Source organism: Equus caballus, chromosome 14 (genome assembly GCF_041296265.1).
Source record: "Equus caballus isolate H_3958 breed thoroughbred chromosome 14, TB-T2T, whole genome shotgun sequence".
NCBI classification, from domain to species: domain Eukaryota; kingdom Metazoa; phylum Chordata; class Mammalia; order Perissodactyla; family Equidae; genus Equus; species Equus caballus.
Genome location: NC_091697.1, coordinates 17,425,094 through 17,436,100, shown reverse-complemented (window position 1 = coordinate 17,436,100; position 11,007 = coordinate 17,425,094). Strand labels below are relative to the sequence as shown.

Below are 11,007 nucleotides of genomic sequence, written 5' to 3'. Positions count from 1 at the left end.
GAGTAATTCTGTGTCCCATTGATAACGCCTTTCTGTTCTCAATGAATAGTTACTAACTTATTCAATGCCACTACATATACAACTAGATGTTATATTAACACTGATGAGAATTCTACTACATTTATTAAGCAGCTTCATGGCCAAAGCAGCTTCTTCATCTTCTCTTTCATCATCCTCACCTCCCCACTATCAAAATGACCAGAAATAGTGAAATACAGAGGATTTAGTCAGTAATGTACAAGGGAATACTTATCCATTGTCGATAAATATACGTAAAACAAGAACAAAAAATAAAAAACAATGAAGAGATGGAGACTAGACAGTATCTTAAGAATTCCTACTTTTTAGAACTGAAAGGAATCCCATGACCATTCAGGTCAAGGCCGTAGAATATGCCAAACTTCATCTGATTTAAAACATAGAATCTCTCTCTAAAGGAGATATTATTTGAATAATAGAAATAAACATGTTTGTTTGTTGGAGATATAAGACTTTATGAATTTCAAGATCACAAAAATGATAACTGAATAAAGAGAATTGTGAGTTATATAGAGAAAAGGTTAACTGATTTCAATGAGTCTCTAAACAGAGTTCCTCACTTACTTCCATAAAATGAGAGAATTTGAAAATCAAAAAGTACTTTTTTGAGTAGGTAAATCAAAGCAAAGGGAGTCAAGTGGCCTGTGTTGCACTTCAAATCCAGGTATTTTTCATATGACAATGATCCCATGGTTCCAAATCTATGCTGGCATTAACAGGTTGCCCAGTTACTCTGTAGCCTAGAACTGGACCCAAGTCCATCCTATTTCCTAAGGTTTGGCTCAGAGATTGTAGTGACATATCCTTTCAAGGGAAAGTGTCCATTGATTAACATGCTACTTGAGAAAAACATCTCTCATTCCCAGAAGGGCACGATCATTTCTCATGTGGCTCTGGATGTCATACTATTATGCCCAGTTGTGATAGACTGGAAGCACTACTTGTGTTCTTCTTAAATTGCTAATCCAAGTGGCTAGAAAGGAGCCTGACACCCTGAAAAATGCAATAATTGTGGGTTGAATGAATGAATGGATATGGCAAGATGTCCATGCAATATGGCAGCAAATGGTTTAGAATGCCTCTGAAACATCTTTGTGGTGTTATATGCAGCATTTCATTCATATAGGATAGGAATTTTGTATTGGCAAGTGACTGAAGGTGTAGATTGAAAAAATAAAGCTATCATACGTATGATTGGCTGCAGCCATCTCTTTTGAACCACCATAATAACCATACATTGAAACATAGTAGGCAGGGATTAGTCCAAATATAAATCATTGCTTAAAAGGAGAAAAAGAAATAACTGGTTTTTTTCAGCTTTTCAGTTATAACAGTCATTCTCAACAGAAGGCAATTTTGCCCCACTCCCACCCCAAAGGGGACATTTGGCGATGTCTGGGGACATTTTTGGTTATCACAGCCTAGGAGGGAGGCGCCATTGACATCTAAGGTAGAAGCCAGGGATGCTGCTAAATGTTGTGCAACGTACAGGGTAGTCTCCCACAGCAAAGAATTAACCAGCCCCAAATTTCAACAGTGCTGAGGTTGAGAAGCCCTGAATTAGAGAAACACATATCATGGATGTTCTAATCAAAGGCATAACATCTATGAAGGCAGTATATTCATGACAGTGGGGTCAGTGGACAGCATGTGAAGTTTTATGAGGTCAGTGAGCACTCTGTGCCAGAGAGGATCCAATTTGGAAAACAGAAACAACTTTAAGTATTTACAACAGAGGCTATTTAAAGCCAGGATTTGGGACTCAATTGATGAGAGGACTGAGAATCCAAACAGGGAGGTTGAGGAGACCCTGAGATCAGCAACAGTGTCACATCCCTAGACTTGAGTGATGAAAGGAGGAGGTGATGTTACTAGAACCCAGGTGTAGGGTGGCCTGGAAGAAACTGCCGCCAGCATGGCAGGCCACTCGTGCAGAAACTGGAGCCGCTTTCTGTGGCTACTGCCTGAGGTGCCACATGAAGCAGAGTGGGAGGGAGTGCACGTCTGCTGTATCCTTTCATTCTCTCCTCTCGTCTTCTGTGGATATGAGAACCAAGGAAATGCAGCCTGCAGGGTCATCAATGCCTCATCCCACATCCACCGCACTCCACCACAAAACTAAACCGATAGGGAAGGGCAATAAGTGTATCTGGAGACTCATTGGCTCAGGACTGGCATCATTTATCCTTATTACACTCAACATCCATTTTCACTTCCTATGAAAATTTCTCTCTCATAAAACTCAGGCTTTCACCTTATATGAGGCAACGTTCTGCCTCTCCAGCAAGGGGCCACATGTCCTGTGAGTCATCTTGTCCATCTTAAGTCCACAAGCTTGGGTGATACACTGTTCTCTTCGTCTAGTCTAACAATAACTTCTCAGGGTCTGATGGCCTACGAATGAAAATAATTGGTTAATATATACATTAAAATATCCATAACCACCACAGTCTTCTTTTTTATAACGAGTCATGAGGCCACTGCTGGTATTGATTTCAACAACATTATTTATTAATGACCCAGTTCATGTTACCTTTGCTTGCAACTACTACCTGATGAATTGAACCAAACTTTTGTTTCTAGAAGGTATGAGGCCTTTGTTGGACTGTCATAGTTTTACTGTGATGTTAACTATCAAACATGGCAGTACTAAGACGCACCCCAGAGAGTTCCATGAGTTCCAAACGTAGTCTTCCTTGTTCCCATTGTGTATCAACAAACCTATTTCCCTTAATAATTGGGATTATTTACCTCAGACAAGAAATTAATACTCTTAATCAGTTTAGTGGCATCATGGCACTAGGTGTCCACCACACCAGGTGAAATCATAACCATTGTTGTACCCTCAGGTGGACACATTCATCTTTTGGGCACTAAGACCTCAAGAGTGAAGAAACCAAGGTTGTGGGGATGGGAGGAAAAAATTGAGTGGGATATTAAGTGGTGAGAAGGTTCACACCCACTTCTGCTCCTTAGTTCCTGGACCCATGTATTATGGCTTTGGAAAAAAAGTACACTAGATACATAAAGCATATTCTACATGGCATACAATACCACAGTCTCATAGGATGTTATCCGCAAGCTGGTGAGATAACATTTTTAAGTAGGTCATCCAAATAGTCTATCAAGTTACCTACTTCTAGGTGTTGTGGTACGTGGAAAGAACAATAATAATATCTTTTATGGACATGAACTCCTTGCCATGTTTTTGTTATGTTGAAATGAGTTTCTTGGTTGGGAGAATGCTATGTGGGCTACTATGGCAGTGAATGAGGCATTCCTGAAGTCCACAGATAATGAGGCAGAAGCATAGCAGAGAGGGAGGGCAAATACATATGTAGACTAAGTCCTATTATAGTGATGACAATTTTGTGCCCCATCTATAATGGACGGGATCCAGTAAACCCGCCCTCAGGAAGATAGCTTCCCTCCTCAGGGAATGATAGGTAGGAAGGGCTCCACATTCGCTTTTAGTTTTGGCAGTTAAGGCACTCAATTCTAGTGGTAGGCAGATCATCTTGGTAAGGAAAAGTCCATGCCATTGGGCCTATGCATAGCCTCCATTCCTGACACTATTCCCAATCTATACCCAGGCCCACTGAGTAATTTCTAGAGTTGCTGAGAAAAGAGGCTTACTGACATCCACATGCTCAGAGATATTCTCACCTCCTCTGCCATTCTGAGAGGTCCTTCCATAAATGCCTTCTCCAGACCTTTCCAAGTCTCTGAACACTGGGAAACCACTAGCCACTTCTCACAAATCATTACATAGCCATACATCTGAATATGTCTCCTTTCACACAAAGTGTACATTCAGGTATACTTCCCAAAGCTCTGTCCACTTGGGTTATAATATGGTTCACTTCTAGCTGGTGCCAGCATTTCATGCAGACCCATCTGTAAACCAGGTTCATTTTTTTTTCATTCTTCATCATCTGGTCTTAGGTAACTCCTTTTAGGCCATAAGGTGTCTTGTAGTGGGGAAGCAGCACAGCAGGAACAGGTGTTGTGAGAGACGGCACCTCATATTCATGCAAATTACTTGTGAATCTGTACCTGCTAGAGCTCAGTCTTGTGCAGTTGGTCTTACTCTTCCAGTGGAGAAAGAATTGTTGCTGCTGTCAACCATCTTTATGGATTGGCAGATAAGATAGCACCCAGTTTATGATAGGCAGCTCAGGTGTCATAATTTGTTGGTGTCCCAAGATTATAAATTCAGTCTCTACCAGGGCCAATTAGCAATCCGGGATTTGTTTCTCAGAAGGAAAATATTTATCAGCAGAAGGGGATGTGGCTTTGCACTAAAATCTAGGACTTTTTGTGCAATTTACCTCATGGGCATTTTCAGAGGGTCTGTTCAGGATCCCTGTTTGCCCTGACACATGAAACATTATTGAAGTTGGATCTGTTGGTTCTTAAAACCTAAGTGGCAGAGTGGCTTTTACTGCAACCTGGACTTGCTGTGGAACATTGAGACAGTCCTGTGGGTTAACTGGTACGAGAACTGGAGCAACATAACCTAACATGGTGTATCCTGCATTCCAAATCCAAAGCGGCTCAGCAATTCCTCTGCCTATGACTTAAGGAAAACTGTTCAAAACGTAGTACCTGATTTTTCCTTTTATAGGAAATTAAGGGATATCTTTACATACTCTATATGAGTGAATGCTGCACATGATAGGTCCCCTAAATTTCATGGGTTTTATCTCCCATAGACTGTATGCATGGATCTTATGAGAACATAGGATACTCACAATTTTGTGCACATCAGCTCCTACAGGCATAATATTAATCTAGTGGACCAGCACGATACCCTGTGAGATTTCTATATGATATAATCAAGATTCCTATGGACTATATTATGCCAGAAAGCAGGAGAGTTGAGATAGCCATGAGGAAAGACCATAAAAATATACTATACCTATCAAATGAAATTTTGATAATTGTTACTGATTTACATGAAGAAAAATCACATTTTCCAGGCAAGCAGCTGTGTTTACTTGCTATAGCAAAGATACCAAATCTTAACAGAAAGCTACAATTTTTGTAACTTCCTGAGTAACTTTACAATAATCTATACTTATTCTGCAAGACCCAGGGGCTTTTGCATCAGCTAAACAAGCCAGTTAAATGGAGACATGGTAGTGATGATCCTTTTTGCATCTTTGATGATGGCTCTAATCCCTGAATTTTCCCCAGGGATGCAGTATTGTTTTTCATTTATGATTTTGCTGAGGAGAAATAATTCCAGGAGCTTCAACTTGGTCCTTTTTACTGTGGTTGCTTTCATTCCATAGGAGCCAATGTATGGTCATCTGAAAGAACATTTCTTCCAACCATATATTTCAGACCAGGGGAAATAACCACAACACAGAATTCATCTGTGGACACACTAGACCCACTGTGAGATGGATTTGGTCCAAGCTCTGTTTATCACAATGGCTTTCAGTGGTTCCCAAAATGGTCCTTTAAATCTGTATATTTCCTTATGTCCCATGAATAGTCACCCTGGGAGATAGCTGCAGGTCTATTTAAGGAAAGGTCAAAGACATCTGTGCTTCACTTCCTTCATCTGTAAAATGGTAATACTTTCCCATTCCTATTAACAGAAGTACTAATAATCTTACTTTCCTCAGAGCACTGCTGTAAGGTTTGTATTACTAAATATATGAAAGTAGTAAGAAAAAACAACTCATTAGGTCCAAAGGAGCTACAATGAGGTTAAGGATGGATGTCTCTGAAACAACTGAGGCAATGGAATGACGTAGTCAAAGTGCTGAAGAGAAAACTTTCAGCTAATCATTCTAAATCCAGCAAAACTATCATCAGGAATGTGAGTGAAATAAAGATATTCCCAGATTAAAAAAACTGAGAAAATTTGGTGGTAGCACACATGCCTTACCAGAAATACTAAAGGAAGTCCTTCAGGGTACATGAAAATAATATGAAATGGTAAATAAAATCTACAGTAAGAATAGAGCACTCGTAAGGTAATTACATGGTTAAATATAAGTGAAAGTATAAATATATTTTTTCTCTTTTCTTCCTTTAACTTATTTTAAAGATAATTTCATACAATAATAATTATAAACTTATATTGTTTGTATTATAATATACAAATAAGTAATACATATAAGACAATAATTGCACAAAGGAGAGAGAGGTGGAGCGATAATGGAGTTTCTATAGTTTAGTAGAATTAAGATAGTATTAATTTGAATCTTATTGTCAAAAATTTAGATAAATGTTGTAATCTTTGGAGCAACCACAATGAAAATAATTAAAAACATATATAGTAAATAATGATACAGTAAAAACATCTAGTTCACACCAAACAAAGCTAAAAAGAAAGAACAGAGGAACACAAAGGTATGAGACATGTAGAAAACAAATAGAAAAATAGCTGATGTAAATCCTATTATATCAGTAATTATATTAAACATTATGGATCAAACTTTCCTACTAAAACGACAGACATTGGCAGAATGGAGATAAAAAGGATCTGTATGTGCCATCAACAAGAATCTCATTTCAGATTCAAAGTCACAAATTGGTTGAAAGTAAAAGGATGGAAAAAGATATACCATGCAAATAGTAGCTATTCTAATAGCAGACAAAATAGACTTTAAGACAGAGAACATGCTACTAAAGATAAAGTAGACATTTTATAATTATATAAGGGTCAATGCATCATGAAGACATAACAATTATAAATGTATGAGCATCTATTAGCAGAGACCCAAAATACATGAAAGAAAAACTTACAGAATTAAAGAGAGAAATGGAAAATTCAACAATAATATTGGAGACTTTGATAACCTACTCTCAATATTGGATAGAATAACTAAACGGAAAATCAACAAGGATATAGAAGGTGAATAATATTATCAACCAACTTGACCTAACTTACGATAGCAGAGTACACCTTCTTTTCAAACACAAATGAGACATTTTCCAAGATTGACCATATCTCAGGCCACAAAGCAAGACTCAGTGAAAGTCTTGATTTGGAAGCATGGAAAGTGGCATTACCCACAAGCAAATGTATTAAATAACCTGAGACTTTGAAATCATCAAGGGAAAGAGTATATATGGAGAGAGAAATAGGGCTGGGATCTGCTCTGAGCATCTCCAACATTGTGAGCCCAAGTAAAAGAGAGGAGTCAGGAAAAGAGACTGAGGAATTGGGTGTAACCTGGTGTGTGGTACAAAATTTAACCTTGTCCCAAAAAAGGCTTGGTCTTGCCCTTGGCTTCTGGGAAGTAATATCTAAACCCTTGGTACGTCATGCCTGATAGGAGTGTCTTTGTTTGCCTGAGGCCTTGGGTCATCCTGGATAGTCTAACAATATGATTTAGAGTGGAGGCTGGGTACATTGGATAGTCTCAGGGTGGGGGCTGGTCATACCAGGTAGTGACGTGATTTAGCGTGGGGGCTTTTGGTCACGTGGTATTACTGAACCTCTGGAGGGGCTGAAGACTAGAGACTGAGATTAATTGTGTGAACAATCAATTAAGGCTATGTGATGGAGCTTCAATAAAACTCTGAACATTGAAGCTTGAGCAAGCTCTCTGGTTGGTAATACTCTGCATATTATTACATATCAATGCAAAAAAAATAATGCTGTCCTTTACAATGGCGACAGGAAAACTGGAAGCTACACATTTGGTACTTTCTTGGGCTCTCTTCTATGTCCTTCTTCCCTTTTCTAATTTTAATCTGTATCCTTTAGCAGTAATAAATTATAACCATGAGTATACAGCTTTTAGTGTGTTCTTTGTGTCCTTGAATCGTCAAACCCCTCAAATTTGCAATTGGTGTCAGAAGTGAAGGTGGCTTTTGTGGTCTTGTATGGTCTCATGCTTCATAATTCCTCAGTTGTCTAACTCTTGCACTGAATCCAAGAGAGAAGTTTATGAGTAGGATGGAGAGGTCAACTATGTCACATACTGCAGAAATAACAATTAACAAAAGGACTGAAAAGCTCAACTGGTGTTGGCAACATAGAGATAATTGGTGACCTTGCAAAGAGCAGTATGGGGGAGTATCTATCAGGGAAGCAGGGGCAACAGAAGTCACCCTTGAGAAGGTCAAATAGCCCATTGCTGGTGAAATGGAAATTCCATTGCCTCTCCGGACTTTACTTCCAATAACTCTTCTCAGCTCTACTGATTTCCTTTCTGTCCATAGACATCCTGGGCCACTGCTATCTTACAGGCTTTGTTTGGCTGTGCTTTGGAACTCCTATATCCACAAGGCTCATTCCCTTCACGCCTTCAAGTCTTCGTGCAAAATCACCTTCTTACTGAGGTCTATGTGGAACACCTTAATTAATATTCATCCCCCTAGTACTCTTGATCTCTTTTACCTAGTGCTACTTTCTCCATATCACTTATCTTTTTCTAATATACTACATATTTTTTCATTTATCCTGCTTATTGCTTATGAACTTTCTCACTCCACTAGAATGAGGAATAGGATTCTGTTTTTTTCCTAATGTGTTACAAGTATCTAAAACAGTGCTGAACATGGAGTAGGTACTCAAAACAGTATTTGTGGAATAAGCGCAGCCAAATTAAAGAGTAATTTTTATCAGAAGTCATATTATTGAGTGATACAAAATTTTATATAACACTTTCATGAATACAACCTTTTTATGTTGTTACTCTATTTATTTTGAGATTTAGATCTTACCATTGTAAGTTTCATGGTAATCTTTTCCCATATTTTTCTTTCATTCTATCTGTATTGGTATCCTTTAGATGTGCCTCTTGTAGAAAATTTAGAAATTAAGTTTCTGCTCACTTTATCCATCTGACCATTTTATTTTAATTGGAACACTTAGCAAACTTATTTTTAACTTACTTACTGAAAATGGTCATATATTTTGCTTTCTGCTTTTTGACTTTTTAAAAGGAAAGACCTCCTATGCAGAGAATTTTATACACTAAAATTCTTTATCACTTATCCATATTTTATCTATAAAATGTATAAATTACCAAATAAGGAGAACATTAAGAACATCATATATCCACCCAGGGGACTTCTGTGGTCATATTTTCTCCCAGCTCACCCTAGAGGTAATGGTTTTCTTGAATGTGGTATTTTATTCCATTGATTTTTATACTTCTACCATTAAGGTATCATTTAGTTTAAATATTTAGTTACTTTTTAAAGAATATTATAAAATAGTCTTCTTTGCATACTCTTCCTCTTTTTAATTATCTACTCAGTAGAATATTATTAACATTCAGTTGATGTTCATTCATTTTTACTGATGCATATGATATTCCAATATGTGACTCTCTTAGAGAGTCTATCTTGTTGACCCATGACAGGCATTAGGACTGCTCGCAGATTTTTATTATTTTCAACAACATTGATGGGAACATTCTTATACACATTTCCTTATACTCCAGTACAAGTACTTATTTGGTAAATAAAAATTATGTATGGTATCATAATGTGATTAATATGTAGGATAATATTGTGGTATAGAAACTTCTTTTTAATGCCCTAAGTAAATTTCACAAATTGTTAGTAAATTGGTGATGATTTATCAGAATTAGACTTTAGTACCATGTTGGATAGAAATACGCAGTAAACATTTCCTAAAATATGCTCCTTTATTCTCAAATAAACTGCTATAAAGACTCCCTAAAGGCAGCAGAAGGCCGTGGGCACTCAGCTCATCAAGGAACTCTTTTTCAGAATGGAAAATTCTCAACTTTAAAAAGGTATAGGCCATTTGAAAATTCTACTCTCAGTATCAACAAGCAAGCCCAGATGGTTGGGTAGCAAAATGAAAGAACACCAGGGATGTTCTCCAGCCTTGGGATTGTCTCATACACATCAGCTAAACACATGGAAATTCAGCCATCAGTCTGTCCAACTGAAGAAAGCAAGACAGGTCACCATCGCCAGGATCGTGTGGGTGGCCTTGCTTTCAGGAGAGGCTGTGGACAGGGTCTGGTCCTGTGGACATGCTGGACTGACTTGTGATGTCTGTAGAGGAGAATCACCATGTAGACACTGGTCTGAGTTAAAGGGAACATACACAAGAAATCTAGTGAAAACAAGGCACTTAGGAACGCTCCTGGATGGAGATAATCCTGCATTGCAGGCCAACCCCTTCAGCCAAAACTGGTTCTAATCCACCTTATTCTACTCAGGACAGAGTTATAGCACTTCTCCACTCTCTCAGCTCATCATCATTTTCCTCTCTACTTTATCTTTGGCATGTGATTATAAACATTTTTTTATTTATGCTGTTTTTCTTTTTTATGCAAAGTACTGTCTTGACTCCCCTTCAGCTCCAGATGTAAACCCATGTGTCTGCTTCCCTTTACAGATGCAGAAAAGTCCCTCCCATAGGTTGTCTTTGCTCCATGTTTGTTTCTCACCTTCCATTCTTTAAGCGCACTATGGCGGAATTTCAGCAGCATCACGAAACTGTCCTTGTAACCACTCACCTCCACGTTGGTAAACCCAACATAATTCTCATTTATCTATTTTTTCCATACTTTTATTTCATGCACTGTTGTTCATTTCTTTCTTTGGAAAAACATTATTCTCTTGGCCACCTGAATTGACATGTGTCTTCATTTTCCTCCATCTCCACTGGCCACTCTTTCTCAGGCTCCTGTCCTGGGTCCTCCTATTCTGCTGACCTTTTTTGATTTTGTACCCTTTATCAGTTCTATCCATAGTCACTCGTGATATTTTCATCCAGTTTTAAATAGCAACTACAGAGGCTGGCCTGGCGGCACGGTGGTTAAGTTCATACATTCTGTTTTGGTGGCCCAGGGTTCTCCAGTTCGGATCCCGGGTGTGGACATGGCACTGCTTGGCAAGCTGGGGTAGGCATCCCACATATAAAGTGGAGGATGATGGGCACAGATGCTAGCTCAGGGCCAGTCTTCCTCAGCAAAAAGAGGAGGATTGGCAGCAGATGTTAGCTCAAATCTA

The 11,007-nt window shown here is 38.4% G+C and overlaps 1 pseudogene; it reads right to left on the bottom strand.

Annotated features, from left to right (window-relative positions):
- EQUCABV1R-PS923 (vomeronasal 1 receptor equCabV1R-ps923 pseudogene) lies at positions 9,747 to 10,157 on the bottom strand (annotated as a pseudogene).